We start from the raw sequence: 15,000 nt of genomic DNA on the forward strand, positions 1-15,000 counted from the left end.
CCAGGGGGGCGAGCCTGAGGCGGCAGGCTGGCCCAGGGTTCCAGGAGAGAGGGAGAGATTGTCCCAGGCGGCTGGGAGAGCCAGGCCTACCCAGGGCTACCCGAGCCTGGGTAATGCCGGAGGCTCAGTCCCTAGCAGGTGGCAGGCTGCATTCTGCTAAGTGTCTACCAAGAGGGCACCACTTCCAGGCAACCCAGGGGGCTAAGCCTGAGGCGGCAGGCAGGCCCAGGGTTCCAGGAGAGAGGGAGAGATTGTCCCAGGCGGCTGGGAAAGCCAGGCCTACCCAGGGCTACCCGAGCCTGGGTAACGCCGGAGGCTAAGTCCCTAGCAGGTGGAAGGCTGCAATCTGCTAAAAATCCACCGGATGGCAACGGAGAGGCGCGCTCCCCGGCTTGTCCACAAGGCGGCGCCAGCATTCAGGTTGCAGGCTGCATTCTGCTAAAAATCCACCGGATGGCAACGGAGAGCCGCTCTCCCCGGCTCGTCCACAAGGCGGCGCCACTTCCAGGAGACCCAGGGGGGCGAGCCTGAGGCGGCAGGCTGGCCCAGGGTTCCAGGAGAGAGGGAGAGATTGTCCCAGGCGGCTGGGAGAGCCAGGCCTACCCAGGGCTACCCGAGCCTGGGTAATGCCGGAGGCTCAGTCCCTAGCAGGTGGCAGGCTGCATTCTGCTAAGTGTCTACCAAGAGGGCACCACTTCCAGGCAACCCAGGGGGCTAAGCCTGAGGCGGCAGGCAGGCCCAGGGTTCCAGGAGAGAGGGAGAGATTGTCCCAGGCGGCTGGGAAAGCCAGGCCTACCCAGGGCTACCCGAGCCTGGGTAATGCCGGAGGCTCAGTCCCTAGCAGGTGGCAGGCTGCATTCTGCTAAGTGTCTACCAAGAGGGCACCACTTCCAGGCAACCCAGGGGGCTAAGCCTGAGGCGGCAGGCAGGCCCAGGGTTCCAGGAGAGAGGGAGAGATTGTCCCAGGCGGCTGGGAAAGCCAGGCCTACCCAGGGCTACCCGAGCCTGGGTAACGCCGGAGGCTAAGTCCCTAGCAGGTGGAAGGCTGCAATCTGCTAAAAATCCACCGGATGGCAACGGAGAGGCGCGCTCCCCGGCTTGTCCACAAGGCGGCGCCAGCATTCAGGTTGCAGGCTGCATTCTGCTAAAAATCCACCGGATGGCAACGGAGAGCCGCTCTCCCCGGCTCGTCCACAAGGCGGCGCCACTTCCAGGAGACCCAGGGGGGCGAGCCTGAGGCGGCAGGCTGGCCCAGGGTTCCAGGAGAGAGGGAGAGATTGTCCCAGGCGGCTGGGAGAGCCAGGCCTACCCAGGGCTACCCGAGCCTGGGTAATGCCGGAGGCTCAGTCCCTAGCAGGTGGCAGGCTGCATTCTGCTAAGTGTCTACCAAGAGGGCACCACTTCCAGGCAACCCAGGGGGCTAAGCCTGAGGCGGCAGGCAGGCCCAGGGTTCCAGGAGAGAGGGAGAGATTGTCCCAGGCGGCTGGGAAAGCCAGGCCTACCCAGGGCTACCCGAGCCTGGGTAACGCCGGAGGCTAAGTCCCTAGCAGGTGGAAGGCTGCAATCTGCTAAAAATCCACCGGATGGCAACGGAGAGGCGCGCTCCCCGGCTTGTCCACAAGGCGGCGCCAGCATTCAGGTTGCAGGCTGCATTCTGCTAAAAATCCACCGGATGGCAACGGAGAGCCGCTCTCCCCGGCTCGTCCACAAGGCGGCGCCACTTCCAGGAGACCCAGGGGGGCGAGCCTGAGGCGGCAGGCTGGCCCAGGGTTCCAGGAGAGAGGGAGAGATTGTCCCAGGCGGCTGGGAGAGCCAGGCCTACCCAGGGCTACCCGAGCCTGGGTAATGCCGGAGGCTCAGTCCCTAGCAGGTGGCAGGCTGCATTCTGCTAAGTGTCTACCAAGAGGGCACCACTTCCAGGCAACCCAGGGGGCTAAGCCTGAGGCGGCAGGCAGGCCCAGGGTTCCAGGAGAGAGGGAGAGATTGTCCCAGGCGGCTGGGAAAGCCAGGCCTACCCAGGGCTACCCGAGCCTGGGTAACGCCGGAGGCTAAGTCCCTAGCAGGTGGAAGGCTGCAATCTGCTAAAAATCCACCGGATGGCAACGGAGAGGCGCGCTCCCCGGCTTGTCCACAAGGCGGCGCCAGCATTCAGGTTGCAGGCTGCATTCTGCTAAAAATCCACCGGATGGCAACGGAGAGCCGCTCTCCCCGGCTCGTCCACAAGGCGGCGCCACTTCCAGGAGACCCAGGGGGGCGAGCCTGAGGCGGCAGGCTGGCCCAGGGTTCCAGGAGAGAGGGAGAGATTGTCCCCGGCGGCTGGGAGAGCCAGGCCGACTCAGGGCTCCATAAGCCCGGTAGAAGCTGAAGATTAAGCCCCCAGTCTACCAGCTACCCTCCCTGGAGCTCAGCTTAGGGAGAAGTCTCATTTAGCTGGATAAGTCACATTCGGGCGGACAAGTCACATTTGCCAGCATAAGTCACATTTGGGAGGACAAGTCACATTTCCCAGCATAAGTCACATTTGGGAGGACAAGTCACATTTGCCAGCATAAGTCACATTTGCCAGCATAAGTCACATTTGCCAGCATAAGTCACATTTGCCAGCATAAGTCACATTTGCCAGCATAAGTCACATTTGCCAGCATAAGTCACATTTGCCAGCATAAGTCACATTTGCCAGCATAAGTCACATTTGCCAGCATAAGTCACATTTGGGAGGACAAGTCACATTTCCCAGCATAAGTCACATTTGCCAGCATAAGTCACATTTGCCAGCATAAGTCACATTTGCCAGCATAAGTCACATTTGCCAGCATAAGTCACATTTGCCAGCATAAGTCACATTTGCCAGCATAAGTCACATTTGGGAGGACAAGTCACATTTCCCAGCATAAGTCACATTTGCCAGCATAAGTCACATTTGCCAGCATAAGTCACATTTGCCAGCATAAGTCACATTTGCCAGCATAAGTCACATTTCCAAGCATAAGTCACATTTCCAAGCATAAGTCACAGTTGGACTTAATAGTCGGGCCCAGAGAGATTCCCATGAGTGCTATCTCTGGCAGTGGGCTTAATAGTCGGCCCCGGAGGGTCGGCGGTGGGACTTAATAGTCGGCCCCGGAGGGTCGGCGGTGGGACTTAATAGTCGGCCCCGGAGGGTCGGCGGTGGGACTTAATAGTCGGCCCCGGAGGGTCGGCGGTGGGACTTAATAGTCGGCCCCGGAGGGTCGGCGGTGGGACTTAATAGTCGGCCCCGGAGGGTCGGCGGTGGGACTTAATAGTCGGCCCCGGAGGGTCGGCGGTGGGACTTAATAGTCGGCCCCGGAGGGTCGGCGGTGGGACTTAATAGTCGGCCCCGGAGGGTCGGCGGTGGGACTTAATAGTCGGCCCCGGAGGGTCGGCGGTGGGACTTAATAGTCGGCCCCGGAGGGTCGGCGGTGGGACTTAATAGTCGGCCCCGGAGGGTCGGCGGTGGGACTTAATAGTCGGCCCCGGAGGGTCGGCGGTGGGACTTAATAGTCGGCCCCGGAGGGTCGGCGGTGGGACTTAATAGTCGGCCCCGGAGGGTCGGCGGTGGGACTTAATAGTCGGCCCCGGAGGGTCGGCGGTGGGACTTAATAGTCGGCCCCGGAGGGTCGGCGGTGGGACTTAATAGTCGGCCCCGGAGGGTCGGCGGTGGGACTTAATAGTCGGCCCCGGAGGGTCGGCGGTGGGACTTAATAGTCGGCCCCGGAGGGTCGGCGGTGGGACTTAATAGTCGGCCCCGGAGGGTCGGCGGTGGGACTTAATAGTCGGCCCCGGAGGGTCGGCGGTGGGACTTAATAGTCGGCCCCGGAGGGTCGGCGGTGGGACTTAATAGTCGGCCCCGGAGAGACTTCCAGGGACGGCCGTTTGTCAGGGGGCTTAATGGCGGGGTCCGATCGGCCTCCCGTGGAAGCCTGCCTGGGGGAGCGGTGAGGACTCTTGAGGGCCAGCGGAAGGAAGAGGTGGTGCTGTATTTGACCCCGGCTGCCGGGAGATGGGGAGCTGGAGGGTTGCCCCGAGGCGGGGTCTGCAGGGAGAACCGGGTTCCGGAGCGGGCGGGCCTAGGGGAGGCAAGCCGGGCCGGGGCTCACCCTCCTGGGCAGGGTCCGAGGGGAGCTTCCCCCTGAGAGAACTTCCACTTCCGTAGACACTTTGACAAAAAAAACCCCCCAAAAAAACGGAGCCCCCGAGGAGGCCTTCCTGCGGCGAGCGCCAGGCCGGGCTGGGGCTACCCAAGCCTGGGTACATGCCGGAGGCTGAGTCCCTAACAGGTGGAAGGCTGCATTCTGCTAAGTGTCTACCAGAGGGCGACACTTCCAGGAGACCCAGGGGGCTAAGCCTGAGGCGGCAGGCTGGCCCAGGGTTCCAGGAGAGAGGGAGAGACCGTCCCAGGCGGCTGGGAGAGCCAGGCCTACCCAGGGCTACCCGAGCCGGGGTACATGCCGGAGGCTAAGTCCCTAGCAGGTGGAAGGCTGCATTCTGCTAAGTGTCTACCAGAGGGCGACACTTCCAGGAGACCCAGGGGGCTAAGCCTGAGGCGGCAGGCTGGCCCAGGGTTCCAGGAGGGAGGGAGAGATCGTCCCGGGCGGCTGGGAAAAAAGCCAGGCCGACCCAGGGCTACCCGAGCCTGGGCAAAGCCAGAGGCTAAGTCCCTAGCAGGTGGCAGGCTGCGTTCTGCTAAGTGTCTTCCAGAGGGAGACACTTCCAGGAGACCCAGGGGGCTAAGCCTGAGGGCGGCAGGCCGGCCATGGGTTCCAGGAGGGAGGGAGAGATTGTCCCAGGCGGCTGGGAAAGCCAGGGCTACCCGAGCCTGGGTAACGCCAGAGACTTAGTCCCTAGCAGCTGGCAGGCTGCAATCTGCTAAAAATCCACCGGATGGCAACGGAGAGCCGCAGTCCCCGGCTCGTCCACAAGGCGGCGCCAGCACTCGGGTTGCAGGCTGCATTCTGTTAAAAATCCACCGGATGGCAACGTAGAGCCGCTCTCCCCGGCTCATCCACAAGGCGGCGCCACTTCCAGGCGACCCAGGGGGCTAAGCCTGAGGTGGCAGGCCGGCCCAGGGTTCCAGGAGAGAGGGAGAGATCGTCCCGGGCGGCTGGGAAAAAAGCCAGGCCGACCCAGGGCTACCCAAGCCTGGGTAAAGCCAGAGGCTAAGTCCCTAGCAGGTGGCAGGCTGCGTTCTGCTAAGTGTCTTCCAGAGGGAGACACTTCCAGGAGACCCAGGGGGCTAAGCCTGAGGCGGCAGGCTGGCCCAGGGTTCCAGGAGAGAGGGAGAGACCGTCCCAGGCGGCTGGGAGAGCCAGGCCTACCCAGGGCTACCCGAGCCGGGGTACATGCCGGAGGCTAAGTCCCTAGCAGGTGGAAGGCTGCATTCTGCTAAGTGTCTACCAGAGGGCGACACTTCCAGGAGACCCAGGGGGCTAAGCCTGAGGCGGCAGGCTGGCCCAGGGTTCCAGGAGAGAGGGAGAGACCGTCCCAGGCGGCTGGGAGAGCCAGGCCTACCCAGGGCTACCCGAGCCTGGGTACATGCCGGAGGCTAAGTCCCTAACAGGTGGAAGGCTGCGTTCTGCTAAGTGTCTACCAGAGGGCGACACTTCCAGGAGACCCAGGGGGCTAAGCCTGAGGCGGCAGGCTGGCCATGGGTTCCAGGAGGGAGGGAGAGATGGTCCCAGGCGGCTGGGAAAGCCAGGCCTACCCGAGCCTGGGTAATGCCAGAGGCTAAGTCCCTAGCAGGTGGAAGGCTGCAATCTGCTAAAAATCCACCGGATGGCAACGGAGAGCCGCAGTCCCCGGCTCGTCCACAAGGCGGCGCCAGCACTCGGGTTGCAGGCTGCATTCTGCTAAAAATCCACCGGATGGCAACGGAGAGCCGCTCTCCCCCGCTTGCCCACAAGGCGGCGCCACTTCCAGGCGACCCAGGGGGCTAAGCCTGAGGTGGCAGGCCGGCCCAGGGTTCCAGGAGAGAGGGAGAGATCGTCCCAGGCGGCTGGGACAGCCAGGCCTACCCGAGCCTGGGTAATGCCAGAGGCTAAGTCCCTAGCAGGTGGAAGGCTGCAATCTGCTAAAAATCCACCGGATGGCAACGGAGAGCCGCGGTCCCCGGCTCGTCCACAAGGCGGCGCCAGCACTCGGGTTGCAGGCTGCATTCTGCTAAAAATCCACCGGATGGCAACGGAGAGCCGCTCTCCCCCGCTTGTCCACAAGGCGGCGCCACTTCCAGGCGACCCAGGGGGCTAAGCCTGAGGGCGGCAGGCCGGCCCAGGGTTCCAGGAGAGAGGGAGAGATCGTCCCAGGCGGCTGGGACAGCCAGGCCGACCCGAGCCTGGGTAATGCCAGAGGCTAAGTCCCTAGCAGGTGGAAGGCTGCAATCTGCTAAGTGTCTACCAAGAGGGCACCACTTCCAGGCAACCCAGGGGGCTAAGCCTGAGGCGGCAGGCTGGCCCAGGGTTCCAGGAGAGAGGGAGAGATCGTCCCAGGCGGCTGGGAAAAAAGCCAGGCCGACCCAGGGCTACCCTAGCCTGGGTAAAGCCAGAGGCTAAGTCCCTAGCAGGCGGCAGGCTGCGTTCTGCTAAGTGACTTCCAGAGGGAGACACTTCCAGGAGACCCAGGGGGCTAAGCCTGAGGGCGGCAGGCCGGCCCAGGGTTCCAGGAGAGAGGGAGAGTTCGTCCCAGGCGGCTGGGAAAAAAGCCAGGCCTACCCAGGGCTACCCGAGCCTGGGTACATGCCGGAGGCTAAGTCCCTAGCAGGTGGAAGGCTGCAATCTGCTAAAAATCCACCGGATGGCAACGGAGAGCCGCGGTCCCCGGCTCGTCCACAAGGCGGCGCCAGCACTCGGGTTGCAGGCTGCATTCTGCTAAAAATCCACCGGATGGCAACGGAGAGCCGCTCTCCCCCGCTTGTCCACAAGGCGGCGCCACTTCCAGGCGACCCAGGGGGCTAAGCCTGAGGGCGGCAGGCCGGCCCAGGGTTCCAGGAGAGAGGGAGAGATCGTCCCAGGCGGCTGGGAAAGCCAGGCCTACCCAGGGCTACCCGAGCCTGGGTACATGCCGGAGGCTAAGTCCCTAGCAGGTGGAAGGCTGCATTCTGCTAAGTGTCTACCAGAGGTAGACGCTTCCAGGAAACCCAGGGGGCTAAGCCTGAGGGCGGCAGGCCGGCCATGGGCTCCAGGAGAGAGGGAGAGATTGTCCCAGGCGGCTGGGAAAGCCAGGCCTACCCAGGGCTACCCGAGCCTGGATACATGCCGGAGGCTAAGTCCCTAGCAGGTGGAAGGCTGCATTCTGCTAAAAATCCACCGGATGGCAACGGAGAGCCGCGGTCCCCGGCTCGTCCACAAGGCGGCGCCAGCACTCGGGTTGCAGGCTGCATTCTGCTAAAAATCCACCGGATGGCAACGGAGAGCCGCTCTCCCCGGCTCGTCCACAAGGCGGCGCCACTTCCAGGCGACCCAGGGGGCTAAGCCTGAGGGCGGCAGGCCGGCCCAGGGTTCCAGGAGAGAGGGAGAGATCGTCCCGGGCGGCTGGGAAAAAAGCCAGGCCGACCCAGGGCTACCCTAGCCTGGGTAAAGCCAGAGGCTAAGTCCCTAGCAAGGCGGTAGGCTGCGTTCTGCTAAGTGACTTCCAGAGGGAGACACTTCCAGGAGACCCAGGGGGCTAAGCCTGAGGGCGGCAGGCCGGCCCGGGGTTCCAGGAGAGAGGGAGAGATCGTCCCAGGCGGCTGGGAAAAAAGCCAGGCCGACCCAGGGCCACCCCAGCCTGGGTAAAGCCAGAGGATAAGTCCCTAGCAGGTGGAAAGCTGCAATTTGCTATGGAAAGCTGCAATTTGCTATGGAAAGCTGCAATTTGCTAAAAATCCACCGGATGGCAACGTAGAGCCGCTCTCCCCGGCTCGTCCACAAGGCGGCGCCACTTCCGGGCGACCCAGGGGGCTAAGCCTGAGGGCGGCAGGCCGGCCCAGGGTTCCAGGAGAGAGGGAGAGATCGTCCCGGGCGGCTGGGAAAAAGCCAGGCCGACCCAGGGCTGCCGTTGCCTGGGTAATGCCGGAGGCCGAGTCCCTAGCAGGTGGCAGGCTGCTAGCGTCTACCAGAGGGCGAGATCCCGCCTCCCCGAGCGGCCGGGGAGAGAGGATTTGCAGGAGCTGACAGGCGCGCACGCAGAAGGGAAATCCCCCTTGGCGGCCGGGGGGAGAGACGATTTGCAGGAGCTGACAGGCGCGCACGCGCGCGCGCAGAAGGGAAAGTCCCCGGGCGGCCGCGGGGAGAGAGGAGAGATGATTGGCAGGAGCTGACAGGCGCGCACGCGCAGAAGGGAAGTCACCCTCGGCGGGCGGCGGGAGAGACGATTTGCAGGAGCTGACAGGCGCGCACGCGCAGAAGGGAGAGTCGTCCCCCCCGGGCCGGGGAGAGAGATGATTGGCAGCCGGCGGAGGTAGCTGCCAGGCGGACCAGAAGGAGAACTGCGGCCGCTCCGAGCAGAAGGGAAATCCCCCGGGCCTCCGGGGAGACGAGCGGCCTCTGGCAGGCGCGGCGAGCCGGCGCCGGCGCCGCCATCCCGGGCGAGGCGACGGGCGCCTCCCGCCCGGCGCATATGGCACTTCCGTCGACACTTAGTCAAATTTTCAACTTTCAAAATTCCTCCGGCGGCCGTGTTTCACTCCGGGGAGCGGCGCCCTCACGCCGGCGGCGGCGCGCCTCGGCCGGCACGAAGGGGTACCACCTCGAGTCGGTGTCGGGGGTCCCGCCGTGGAACCGGGCGTCGGACGGCCCCGGAGGAGGCCTCGGAGCCGAAAAGGCACTACCGGAATGAGGTTGAATTTGACGGCCGGATCCGGGCCGGAGTTCCACAAAGTCGGACACTTTGAGTGGTTGGTCTTCATGTAATGGGACAGGTGACACTCTCTCTGTGACCTACTTTTGAACACCCCCGTCAAGAACCGTGTCCGAGACAGCGTGTGCTGTCAATTAGCTTACCAAAAGTCAGAGTACCAGGGCATCGGACACCCGACTCTGACAAAGTCCCAGTGAACTCTGCTGACAGGCCGCCGACGGCGGATCCCTGCGGGGGGGAGGCAGAGCGAGGGCACCGCCCCCCCGGGTTGCGAGACAAGCCTCTTTAGGTCGCGTGGCAAGCCTCGGTTTTCAGGCGGGCGCTTCCCGCCGAGCCAATCGGCACTTTTAGACACTTTTGGGGAAAAAAAAAAGAAAAAGTCAAACTTTGAAAAATAAATAACCAACGAAACACGGACCAATGAGAACCGCTTCCGGCTGGTCGCGGAAGGGAGAGATGATTGGCAGGAGCTGCCCTGCGCGCTAGAATGAGAACTGCGGCCGCTCCGAGCAGAAGGGAAATCCCCCGGGCGGGCCAGGGGAGACGAGCGGCCGCTGGCAGGTACGGCGAGAGGGCGCCGGTGCCGCCATCCCGGGCGAGGCGACGGGCGCCCCCCGCTGAGCCGATCGGCTCTCGGACACTTTGGGGAAAAAAATAAAAAATAAAAAAGGCAAACTTTGAAATAAAACCCCACGAAACACGGACCTCGGTGAGATCCCCCGGGCGGCCGGGGAGAGATGATTGGCAGGAGCTGCCAGGCGCGCAGAAGGGAAGTCCCCCTGTGCGGCCGGGGAGAGATGATTGGCAGCAGGCGGAGGCAGCCGCCAGGCGGACCAGAAGGAGAACTGCGGCCGCTCCGAGCAGAAGGGAAATCCCCCGGCGCGGGCCAGGGGAGACGAGCGGCCGCTGGCAGGTACGGCGAGAGGGCGCCGGTGCCGCCATCCCGGGGGAGGCGACGGGCGCCTCCCGCCGAGCCGATCGGCACTTTTAGACACTTTGGGGGAAAAAGACCGACATTTTAATAAACCCCATACAACACGGACCAGTGAGAACTGCAGCCGGCCGGCCGGCCGGCCGGCGCAGAAGGGAGGTCCCCCGGGAGGGCCGGGGGAGAGATGATTGGCAGGCGGAGGTAGCTGCCAGGCGCGCGCAGAAGGGAAGTTCCCCCGGGCGGCCGGGGGGAGAGAGAGAGAGAGATGATTGGCAGCCGGCGGAGGTAGCTGCCAGGCGGACCAGAACGAGAACTGCGGCCGCTCGGAGCGGAAGGGGAAGTCTGAGGCGGCAGGCCGGCCCAGGGTTCATGGAGAGAGGGAGAGATTGTCCCAGGCGGCTGGGAAAAAAGCCAGGCCGACCCAGGGCCACCCCAGCCTGGGTAAAGCCAGAGGATAAGTCCCTAGCAGGCGGCAGGCTGCGTTCTGCTAAGTGTCTACCGAGAGGGCACCACTTCCAGGCAACCCAGGGGGCTAAGCCTGAGGCGGCAGGCTGGCCCAGGGTTCCAGGAGAAGAGGGAGAGATCGTCCCAGGCGGCTGGGAAAGCCAGGCCTACCCAGGGCTACCCGAGCCTGGGCACATGCCGGAGGCTAAGTCCCTAGCAGGTGGAAGGCTGCAATCTGCTAAAAATCCACCGGATGGCAACGGAGAGCCGCAGTCCCCGGCTCGTCCACAAGGCGGCGCCAGCACTCGGGTTGCAGGCTGCATTCTGCTAAAAATCCACCGGATGGCAACGGAGAGCCGCTCTCCCCGGCTCGTCCACAAGGCGGCGCCACTTCCAGGCGACCCAGGGGGCTAAGCCTGAGGCGGCAGGCCGGCCCAGGGTTCCAGGAGAGAGAGGGAGAGATCGTCCCAGGCGGCTGGGAAAGCCAGGCCGACCCAGGGCTACCCGAGCCTGGGTAAAGCCAGAGGCTAAGTCCCTAGCAGGTGGCAGGCTGCATGCTGCCAAGTGTCTACCGAGAGGGCACCACTTCCAGGCGACCCAGGGGGCTAAGCCTGAGGCGGCAGGCTGGCCCAGGGTTCCAGGAGAGAGGGAGAGATTGTCCCAGGCGGCTGGGAAAGCCAGGGCTACCCGAGCCTGGGTACATGCCGGAGGCTGAGTCCCTAGCAGGCGGCAGGCTGAATTCTGCTAAGTGTCTACCAGAGGGCGACACTTCCAGGAGACCCAGGGGGCTAAGCCTGAGGCGGCAGGCTGGCCCAGGGTTCCAGGAGAGAGGGAGAGATTGACCCAGGCGGCTGGGAAAGCCAGGCCTACCCAGGGCCACCCGAGCCTGGGTACATGCCGGAGGCTAAGTCCCTAGCAGGTGGAAGGCTGCAATTTGCTATGGAAAGCTGCAATTTGCTAAAAATCCACCGGATGGCAACGGAGAGCGGCTCTCCCCGGCTCGTCCACAAGGCGGCGCCACTTCCAGGCGACCCAGGGGGCTAAGCCTGAGGCGGCAGGCCGGCCCAGGGTTCCAGGAGAGAGGGAGAGATTGTCCCAGGCGGCTGGGAAAGCCAGGCCGACCCAGGGCTACCCGAGCCTGGGTAAAGCCAGAGGCTAAGTCCCTAGCAGGTGGCAGGCTGCATTCTGCTAAGTGTCTACCAAGAGGGCACCACTTCCAGGCAACCCAGGGGGCTAAGCCTGAGGCGGCAGGCTGGCCCAGGGTTCCAGGAGAAGAAGGAGAGATCGTCCCAGGCGGCTGGGAAAGCCAGGCCTACCCAGGGCTACCCGAGCCTGGGTACATGCCGGAGGCTAAGTCCCTAGCAGGTGGAAGGCTGCAATTTGCTATGGAAAGCTGCAATTTGCTAAAAATCCACCGGATGGCAACGGAGAGCGGCTCTCCCCGGCTCGTCCACAAGGCGGCGCCACTTCCAGGCGACCCAGGGGGCTAAGCCTGAGGCGGCAGGCCGGCCCAGGGTTCCAGGAGAGAGGGAGAGATTGTCCCAGGCGGCTGGGAAAGCCAGGCCGACCCAGGGCTACCCGAGCCTGGGTAAAGCCAGAGGCTAAGTCCCTAGCAGGTGGCAGGCTGCATTCTGCTAAGTGTCTACCAAGAGGGCACCACTTCCAGGCGACCCAGGGGGCTAAGCCTGAGGCGGCAGGCTGGCCCAGGGTTCCAGGAGAGAGGGAGAGATTTGTCCCAGGCGGCTGGGAAAGCCAGGCCTACCCAGGGCTACCAGAGCCTGGGTACATGCCGGAGGCTAAGTCCCTAGCAGGTGGAAGGCTGCAATTTGCTATGGAAAGCTGCAATTTGCTAAAAATCCACCGGATGGCAACGGAGAGCGGCTCTCCCCGGCTCGTCCACAAGGCGGCGCCACTTCCAGGCGACCCAGGGGGCTAAGCCTGAGGCGGCAGGCCGGCCCAGGGTTCCAGGACAGAGGGAGAGATCGTCCCAGGCGGCTGGGAAAAGCCAGGCCGACCCAGGGCTGCCGGAGCCTGGGTAATGCCAGAGGCCGAGTCCCTAGCAGGTGGCAGGCTGCTAGCGTCTACCAGAGGGCGAGATCCCGCCTCCCCGAGCGGCCGGGGAGAGAGGATTTGCAGGAGCTGACAGGCGCGCAGAAGGGAAATCCGGAGAGATGATTGGCAGCCGGCGGAGGCAGCCGCCAGGCGGACCGGAAGGAGAACTGCGGCCGCTGGGAGCGGAAGGGAAATCCCCCGGGCGTCCGGGGAGACTAGCGGCCGCGGCAGGCGCGGCGACCCGGCGCCGGTGCCGCCATCCCGGGCGAGGCGACGGGCGCCTCCCCGCCGGCGCGGTTGGCACTTCCGTCGACACTTTGCCAAATTTTCAACTTTCAAAATTCCTCCGGCGGCCGTTTTTCACACCGGGGAGCGGCGTCCTCACGCCGGCGGCGGCGCACCTCGGCCGGCAAAAAGGGGTACCTCCTCGAGTCGGTGTCGGGGGTCCCGCCGTGGAACCGGGCGTCGGACGGCCCCGGAGGAGGCCTCGGAGCGGAAAAGGCACTACCGGAATGAGGTTGAATTTGACGGCCGGATCCGGGCCGGAGTTCCACAAAGTCGGACACTTTGAGTGGTTGGTCTTCATGTAATGGGACAGGTGACACTCTCTCTGTGACCTACTTTTGAACACCCCCGTCAAGAACCGTGTCCGAGACAGCGAGTCCTGTCAATTAGCTTACCAAAAGTCAGAGTACCAGGGGATCGGACACCCGACTCTGACAAAGTCCCAGTGAACTCTGCTCACAGGCCGCCGACGGCGGATCCCCGCGGGGGGGAGGCAGAGCGAGGGCACCGCCCCCCCGGGTTGCGTGACAAGCCTCTTCAGGTCGCGTGGCAAGCCGCAGTTTTCAGGCGGGCGCCTCCCGCCGAGCCGATCGGCACTTAGACGCTTTGGGGGAAAAAAAGGTCAAACGCACAAAAAAAAAACCCCATAAAACACGGACCATAAGAGATCCCCCGGGCGGCCGGGGAGAGATGATTGGCAGGAGCTGACAGGCGCGCAGAAGGGAAATCCCCCGAGCGGCCGCTGGCAGGCACGGCGACCCGGCGCCGGTGCCGCCATCCCGGGCGAGGCGACGGGCGCCCCCCGCTGAGCCGATCGGCTCTTAGACACTTTGGGGAAAAAAAAGACAAACTTTGAAATAAAACCCCACGAAACACGGACCTTAACGAGATCCCCCGGGCGGCCGGGGAGAGATGATTGGCAGGAGCTGCCAGGCGCGCAGAAGGGAAATCCCCCTTGGCGGCCGGGGAGAGATGATTGGCAGGAGCTGACAGGCGCGCAGAAGGGAAATCCCCCGGGCGGCCGGGGAGAGATGATTGGCAGCCGGCGGAGGCAGCCGCCAGGCGGACCAGAAGGAGAACTGCGGCCGCTGGGAGCGGAAGGGAAATCCCCCGGGCGTCCGGGGAGACTAGCGGCCGCTGGCAGGCGCGGCGACCCGGCGCCGGTGCCGCCATCCCGGGCGAGGCGACGGGCGCCTCCCCGCCGGCGCGGTTGGCACTTCCGTCGACACTTTGCCAAATTTTCAACTTTCAAAATTCCTCCGGCGGCCGTTTTTCACACCGGGGAGCGGCGTCCTCACGCCGGCGGCGGCGCACCTCGGCCGGCAAAAAGGGGTACCACCTCGAGTCGGTGTCGGGGGTCCCGCCGTGGAACCGGGCGTCGGACGGCCCCGGAGGAGGCCTCGGAGCGGAAAAGGCACTACCGGAATGAGGTTGAATTTGACGGCCGGATCCGGGCCGGAGTTCCACAAAGTCGGACACTTTGAGTAGTTGGTCTTCATGTAATGGGACAGGTGACACTCTCTCTGTGACATACTTTTGAACACCCCCGTCAAGAACCGTGTCCGAGACAGCGGGTCGTGTCAATTAGCTTACCAAAAGTCGGAGTACCAGGGCCTCGGACATCCGTCTCCGACAAAGTCCCTGCGACCTCAGCTCTCACGCCGCCGATAGTGGATCTCCGCTGGGGGCGAAAAGAGCGAGGACGCGCCGGTTGCGAGACAAGCCCCCTCCGCGTCGCGTGGCAAGCCTCGGACGAGTCACCCGTCACCCGCGGGTCACCCACCGATCGATCTGACGGCCGCCGACCCGGCGGGAAGGGACCCTCGCTCGGCCGGACCTAGGGGGTCCGCGCCGGCTAAGGCGCGGGGTCTTTCCTTCCCTTCAGCTCCGGAGCGGCGTAGCGGAAAAGCTTAAGGCCGGCGCGGCGCCACCCGCCCAGGGCGGGCGCCCGCGGCAGACCCAGGACATCGGCGAGAGAGAGTTTGCCTTCGCCCCGTCCGACCCCCGAGGTGTCAGAAAACCGGGCGTCCCCTACGAACGAAAGGGTTCCTCGCCGAATCCGGGCCGGGCTCCGCGCCCGAGCCCCGGCTCTTCGGGAGGCCCGACGCCCGAGAGCACAGGTTGACCTCCGCACCTCCGTAAGACCCGAACCGGCGCCCGCCGGAACGGAAGATCACCCCCGCCACCCGGCCTGACCGCCTTGGCGATGACGGGAAAGAGAGGAGCGGCAGCAGCAGCGTGACAAGCCCCCGTGACACCGGCAGAGACGGCTCACCCGCCTCTTCCCACGCACTGCACCAGGCGACGCGCGCGGCCACGGGGGTTTCCCCGGTCGACCGGCCGCCGGGGGTCCGCAGCGACCACCGGGGCCAACCCTGACCGGCGGTCCCACGCCGGCCGCCCGCCTCCTGGGGCGCACCGGCGCCAAAAGCAGAGCC

Source organism: Leptodactylus fuscus, unplaced genomic scaffold (genome assembly GCF_031893055.1).
Source record: "Leptodactylus fuscus isolate aLepFus1 unplaced genomic scaffold, aLepFus1.hap2 HAP2_SCAFFOLD_356, whole genome shotgun sequence".
Lineage (NCBI taxonomy): Eukaryota > Metazoa > Chordata > Amphibia > Anura > Leptodactylidae > Leptodactylus > Leptodactylus fuscus.